The sequence below is a fragment of the Schistocerca cancellata genome, chromosome 7, assembly GCF_023864275.1.
Source record: "Schistocerca cancellata isolate TAMUIC-IGC-003103 chromosome 7, iqSchCanc2.1, whole genome shotgun sequence".
Taxonomy (NCBI): Eukaryota; Metazoa; Arthropoda; class Insecta; order Orthoptera; family Acrididae; genus Schistocerca; species Schistocerca cancellata.
Window position 1 is genome coordinate 118776794 of NC_064632.1, and position 7831 is coordinate 118784624.

The window sequence follows — 7831 nt, forward strand, 5'->3', positions numbered from 1 at the left end:
ATAGATAAGTTCCTAGTAGAACATTTCACGATGGGAGAAGCCTTCTACACTCCTGGAAATGGAAAAAAGAACACATTGACACCGGTGTGTCAGACCCACCATACTTGCTCCGGACACTGCGAGTGGGCTGTACAAGCAATGATCACACGCACGGCACAGCGGACACACCAGGAACCGCGGTGTTGGCCGTCGAATGGCGCTAGCTGCGCAGCATTTGTGCACCGCCGCCGTCAGTGTCAGCCAGTTTGCCGTGGCATACGGAGCTCCATCGCAGTCTTTAACACTGGTAGCATGCCGCGACAGCGTGGACGTGAACCGTATGTGCAGTTGACGGACTTTGAGCGAGGGCGTATAGTGGGCATGCGGGAGGCCGGGTGGACGTACCGCCGAATTGCTCAACACGTGGGGCGTGAGGTCTCCACAGTACATCGATGTTGTCGCCAGTGGTCGGCGGAAGGTGCACGTGCCCGTCGACCTGGGACCGGACCGCAGCGACGCACGGATGCACGCCAAGACCGTAGGATCCTATGCAGTGCCGTAGGGGACCGCACCGCCACTTCCCAGCAAATTAGGGACACTGTTGCTCCTGGGGTATCGGCGAGGACCATTCGCAACCGTCTCCATGAAGCTGGGCTACGGTCCCGCACACCGTTAGGCCGTCTTCCGCTCACGCCCCAACATCGTGCAGCCCGCCTCCAGTGGTGTCGCGACAGGCGTGAATGGAGGGACGAATGGAGACGTGTCGTCTTCAGCGATGAGAGTCGCTTCTGCCTTGGTGCCAATGATGGTCGTATGCGTGTTTGGCGCCGTGCAGGTGAGCGCCACAATCAGGACTGCATACGACCGAGGCACACAGGGCCGACACCCGGCATCATGGTGTGGGGAGCGATCTCCTACACTGGCCGTACACCACTGGTGATCGTCGAGGGGACACTGAATAGTGCACGGTACATCCAAACCGTCATCGAACCCATCGTTCTACCATTCCTAGACCGGCAAGGGAACTTGCTGTTCCAACAGGACAATGCACGTCCGCATGTATCCCGTGCCACCCAACGTGCTCTAGAAGGTGTAAGTCAACTACCCTGGCCAGCAAGATCTCCGGATCTGTCCCCCATTGAGCATGTTTGGGACTGGATGAAGCGTCGTCTCACGCGGTCTGCACGTCCAGCACGAACGCTGGTGCAACTGAGGCGCCAGGTGGAAATGGCATGGCAAGCCGTTCCACAGGACTACATCCGGCATCTCTACGATCGTCTCCATGGGAGAATAGCAGCCTGCATTGCTGCGAAAGGTGGATATACACTGTACTAGAGCCGACATTGTGCATGCTCTGTTGCCTGTGTCTATGTGCCTGTGGTTCTGTCAGTGTGATCATGTGATGTATCTGACCCCAGGAATGTGTCAATAAAGTTTCCCCTTCCTGGGACAATGAATTCACGGTGTTCTTATTTCAATTTCCAGGAGTGTATATCTACATGTAGACCTACATACGTGCTCCGCAAGCCACGGTACGGTGCTTGGCGGCCACACCTCGTACCGATACTAGTTCTTTCCTTTCCCGTTCCGCTCGCAGACAGAGCGAGGGAAGAACAACTGTTTACAAGCCATCCCAAAAAATGGTTCAAATGGCTCTGAGCAGTATGCGACTTAACTTCTGAGGTCATCAGTCGCCTAGAACTTAGAACTAATTAAACCTAAGGACATCACACACATCCAAGCCCGAGGCAGGATTCGTACTTGCGACCGTAGCGGTACCTCGGCTCCAGACTGTAGCGCCCAGAACCGCACGGCCACTCTGGCCGGCCATGCCATCCCAGTTTCTCTTATCTCATAGTCCTCAAGCGAACTTAAAGTTCGTATCAGTAGAATCGTTCTGCAATCAGTGAGCCGAGCGCGGCTCGCGGTCATGCCGTTTATTGCTCGTCATCTGGTTTTTGTGGTTCTGTCGCCTCGTTTTTCTTTTAATTCAATTTCCTTATATTTCATGAAGTTGCTGGTTTGCTTGCCCGTGAGTGGCAGCATCAGCGTTCATCGATAAGGGCAGTGTCGTACCATATTTGGAACGACCGCTAATTTTTCCGGATCGTCGTTTGTCTGGAGTTCAGTCTGGGCTGGACCGCCAGTGAGGCGCGGACAACCAGTACTTGCCGACCGCTGGCGACACACATGAACTGTCCGACGGAAGAAGACTTGAGCGGCGACGATCGTTAGTTGGTCGTTCGGTCGGTCGTCTCATCGGGCGACGTTATTTGTTCTTCCGATCGCTTCTGGGCCTAAATCTTGCAGCCGTCTTCAATTGAACATCTTTTGGGACTTGGGTCGGCTACTTCCTTGTGCAGAGATGTCGATGACCAATGGGTAAGTGTTCCCTCTGCACGGTTGGGTCCGAACCAGTGTCTGCGGGACGTCGTCCGTCCGAAGTGAGTCGGGGATGAAGCAGTATGGGACGTAGCGCCAGTGAGGCGCGGACAGCCAGTACTTGCCGACCGCTGGCCACACACATGCACTGCCAGACGGAAGGAGATCGGAGTGGGAACGACAGCTGGTTGGTCGTTCGGTTGTTCGTCTCATTTGACGACGTGTGTTTGGTCTTTTGACCGTTTCTGGGCCTCGTCAGATGGTCATCTTGCCGGACGTGGGTCGGTTCCTTCCTCACGCAGAGATGTCGTTACCGATGGGCAAGAGTTACCTCTGCATGGGTGGTCCGAACCAGTGGCCCGGGTCGCCGTGTCTCCGAGTTCAGAACGGACATCGAGTTGAGTCGGGTTGGAGCTGCAGTGAGCTCCGCCCAGCCAAGACTCGCCCGACCGTTGCCAACACTCACAACTTGAGTGGGGACGACCTTGGTTGGTCGTTCAGTTGGTCGTCTCATCGGACGACGTGTATTTGGTCGCCGATCGCTTATGGAAACTCTGTGTGTGTGTGACTTGTCATTTCTCCATGTTGTTCCACGGTGATTGGTTTTAGGATTGTCGGAGTTCTTGGTGCAAGTGTTTACGTGGAACTGTGTGTAGCTTCTGTGATTTCCGCTGAGCAGATGAATGCTGCCTGCGTACTGGAGTAGGCGGTCGGTCGGTTGCGACAGAGCAGGTTTTCCTCACAATGTTGATGCTGTCCGGCACTGCCTGTAGTTCGACAGCTTTGGTGTTTTTCATTTTGTCTTTGAGTGGTTATTGTGCCTTGACTGTGTTTAAATGCCAATTATCAAGAAGTAGTGCTGCTGTGATCATCGTCCTCGCTGATATTTTCGGTTGTCGTGCCGTTGGTCGCGTGAAAGGGAATTGATTAGGTTGTTGGTTGGTTCGTCAGCCGTCCCTAGGTCGTGCTGCCACACGATTATTTTGTGTTACGTTTGGCTGCCTGTCTCACCTAAACTGTTGTTAGAGTTTCCTCCCCAGGCCGACCCTTGGAACACTTCAGAGCTCCACTGTTCTGTTGTTTGTGATTGTGATTTTCTTTTGTCGCAAGTACTGTGCCAGGCTTTCAGCCGTGTATTCATTTGTCTGTTCTATGTTTAGTATATGGCCTTCAGCCGAATCTTATGTGAAGTATTTTAAGATTAGGCCTTCCGCTGTGTTTTATTTAAAATTCTTCTTTGCTCTGTATTTAAGCCTTCAGCCACGTTTGTTTTAAAATTTGTGGCTTTCAGTCGTAATGCGTAAATTCCTGTCTGTAAGGTTCCTCTTTAATTACCTTGAATTCTTAAAATGACCTTCAGCCGTACTGTGTAAATGCTTGTCTTAAGGTTGGTCTTTAATTGTTTTTAATAACTGTTGGAGGCCTCCAGCAGTCAAGGTATTTCAAGTTTTCTTAAGATGGTTTTCTGTTGTACTTATTGGGCTTTCAGCCGATGAATTAATTTAAATTTTCCTTAATATGACTTTTAGCCGAAATTGGTAAATGCTTGACTTTTAAAGAACTTCCTTTGCTGACCTCAAATATTATTTGGGCCTTTAGCCGAGAAAATATTTTAATTTTACTTAAAGTAAGGCCTTCAGCCGTTTGCCTTAAAAGGAATTATTTAAACCTCATTATTGAGAAGTTACTTGGGCCCTCAGCCGTGAACGATGCTTGTTGTTTTAAAGAGCAGACTGTGCATTGTGTTTTCGAGGAATAAAGTTATGTGTTCTAGTGTAACTAAAAATTCCGGATCTCAATACTGCTTCTCGAAAAGAACGTCGTTTTCCTTGCAGGGATTCCCATTTGAGTTCCCGAAGAATCTCCGTAACACTTATGTGTCGCTCTAATCTACCGATAACAAATGTAGCAGGCCGCCTCTGAACTACTTCGACGTCTTCTTTTAATCCGATCATGTGGGAATACCAAACACTCGCTCAGTAGTTAAGAATGGGTCACATAAGTGTTCTATGCGCCGTCTCCTTTAAAGACGAACCACACTTTGCTAAAATTCTCCCAATAAAACAAAGCCGATCATTCGCCTCCCCTACTGCCGTCCGTAGATACTCGTTCCATTTGACATCACTTACTTTACAACGTTACGCCTAGATGTTTAATCTATGTGGCTGTGTCAAACAGTACACTAGGAATATAGTATTCTACATCTACATCTACATATACAGGGCTATTACAAATGATTGAAGCGATTTCATAAATTCACTGTAGCTCCATTCATTGACATATGGTCACCACACACTACAGATACGTAGAAAAATTTCATAAAGTTTTGTTCGGCTGAAGCCGCACTTCAGGTTTCTGCCGTCAGAGCGCTCGAGAGCGCAGTGAGACAAAATGGCGACAGGAGCCGAGAAAGCGTATGTCGTGCTTGAAATGCACTCACATCAGTCAGTCATAACAGTGCAACGACACTTCAGGACGAAGTCCAACAAAGATCCACCAACTGCTAACTCCATTCGGCGATGGTATGCGCAGTTTAAAGCTTCTGGATGCCTCTGTAAGGGGAAATCAACGGGTCGGGCTGCAGTGAGCGAAGAAATGGTTGAACGCGTGCGGGCAAGTTTCACGCGTAGCCCGCGGAAAATTGGCTCATGCCACAACTGGAGACCGACAGCGCCGACTTCATCTTTCAACAGGATGGTGCTCCATCGCACTTCCATCATGATGTTCGGCATTTCTTAAACAGGAGATTGGAAAACCGATGGATCGGTCGTGGTGGAGATCATGATCAGCAATTCATGTCATGGCCTCCACGCTCTCCCGACTTAACCCCATGCGATTTCTTTCTGTGGGGTTATGTGAAAGATTCAGTGTTTAAACCTCCTCTACCAAGATGCTTTCGAACTCATTGATGGGGACATGCTGCGCCGACTGTGGCTTGATGTCTGCCGAATCACTAAAGGGGCACATATCGAACATTTGTGAATGAGTAAAAAAACTTTGCAATGCAAAGCACTGTAAAAATATCTCAAATAATAAAGTTATTGCACAGCTGTGAAATCGCTTCAATCATTTGTAATAACGCTGTATACTCCGCTAGCCACCAAGCGACGTGTGGCGGAAGGCACAAGTAGCGCTCAAGTCATATTCCCCCCCCTCCGTTCCACTCGCGGATCCCGCTAGTGAAAAACGACTGTCTGAACGCCTCAGTACGAGCTCTTATTTCCCTTATCTTTGAATGATGATCATTACGCGATTTGAAAGCGATTTGAAATAATAAATGCTCTACATCCTCGGTGAAGAATGGATTTTGGAATTTAGTGAGGAGCCCCTTCTGTTTAGCGCGTCGTCTATCTGCAAATGTGTCCCACTTCAAACTTTCTATGAGATTTGTAACGCTCTCGCGATGGCTAAATGTACAAATCAGGCCCAACTGTTAAGGGTCCCATACAGATGAACAATACTCTAAGACTGGACGAACTAATGTATTGTAAGCTATTTCCTTTGTTGAAGGACTGCATCGCTTCAGGATTCTACCAATAAACCGCAATCTAGAGTTCGCCTTACCCGTTACTTGTGTAATCTGATCATTCCATTTGAGATCATTTCGAATAGTCACACCCAGATACTTGACTGACGTTACCGCTTCCAAAGACTGATCTTTTATTTTGCGTATATACTAAGATGGTATCTGTTCTTTCGGAGAAAGATACCATCGGTGACCACGCAGCTCGTTAGAATGAAATTACAATGAAATGAACACCCTTAGCTGCTTACAGGCGTTGACATACGTCAACGGGGACAGATGAAAATGTGTGCCCCGACCGGGACTCGAACCCGGGATCTTCTGCTTACATGGCAGACGCTCTATCCATCTGAGCCACCGAGGACACAGAGGATAGCGCGACTGCAGGGATTTATCTCTGGCACGCCTCCCGCGAAACCCACATTCTCAACGAATTGTCCCGCACTACATTCGTAGTGCCCCGCCCATTATAACCATTACTCGCGGCGCGTTTCCGATACAACCGCATATGTCATTGGATAGACCGTAAGCGCGCACTTTTTGTAGCAAGCGACAGTGCGGAACTGAGTCGAACGCCCTTCGAAAGTCGAGAAATATGGCATCATCCTGGGAGCCGGGATCTAGAGCCTGTTGTATATCATGCACAAAGAGGGTCAGCTGTGTCTCACATGACCGCTGTTTCCTAAAACCGTGCTGGTTTCTTCAGATGAGCTTCTCAGAGTGTAAAAACGTCATTATGTCTGAACACAAAATATGTTCCATTGAAACATCCCCTTTTGAACATTAATACAAGACTGTGCTTAAACTGACACACAATATTTTTTAGCGCAACGCAATCTGACTTTCAGAAATCCCTACAAAAGAATGGCCCTGACTAACATTAACCTGTACCTTTCACAAATCACTTACCTCACCAAAAATCTTCGTTACTCGAACTACTGCAATACAACGAGCGCCACTACTGCCAGCTAAATAAAAGATTCAAACTACAGAAGGCACTAACTACTGATAGGCATAGTTAGCAAATGAAAGATTTTTGTAGAGAACAAACAATGTATTTACCTTAATAGTCATAATATATATATCAGTTCATGACATCCAGTCTAACAAATTTCAAAACTCCGCCATCTCTCTCCCCACATCCACCACTGCTGGCGGCTCACCTCCAACTGCGCAACGCTACGCGCTGTTAACATCCAGCTGCCCAACACTACAATGGCAGACAACAATGCAAACTAGCCACAGACTGCACACAGCACAGCCAGTGATTTTCATACAGAGCGCTACGTGGCGGCGGCGGCGGCGGCGTTACCAATATAAGAACTTAAACAGCCTACTTACACCATGATTCTACAACAAATCGATGTCAGTAAAATTGGCCGGTAATTATGTGCATCCGATTTTCTACCCTTTTTGTAGATTGCTATGACCTAGGCCTTCTTCCAGTCCCGTGGAACTTTCCGCCGTTCCAATGATCTCTGATAGATGACGGATAAGAATGGTGCTATATTTGTAGCATAGTCAACATAAAATCTTATGGGGATACCGTCTGGGCCAGATGCCTTTCTGGCGTCTAAGGATCTTAACTGTTTTACAGTCACAGATACACTAAACACTATGTCAGCCATCCTTTCGTTTGTTCGATAATTGAAAGGGAAAATGGTGCTGCAGTCCTCTATAGTAAACGAGTTTTTGAAAGCTAGGTTTAGAATTTCGGCCTTCTGTTTATCATCATCAGTTACATTCCAACACCATTTGATTGGTTTTCCTACTCTTCTGCACAACTTACATTTTTCTACATTTAGCTGCCATTCATGACACGAATTAGAAATTTTGTCTAACATGAATCATCTTGCGTCCTGCTACAGTCACTCAACAACGACACAACAGCATCATCAGCAAACAGCCGCAGATTGCTGCTCTCCCTGTCAGTTAGATCTTTTATGT

General features: G+C 48.0%; 1 non-coding gene across 1 annotated transcript; it reads right to left on the bottom strand.

Annotated features, from left to right (window-relative positions):
* Positions 1-6174: 6174 nt before the first annotated feature.
* Positions 6175-6248, bottom strand: Trnat-ugu (transfer RNA threonine (anticodon UGU)). The gene has a single exon. It is a non-coding gene; the product is annotated as a tRNA-Thr (tRNA).
* Between the last annotated feature and the right edge of the window lie 1583 nt (positions 6249-7831).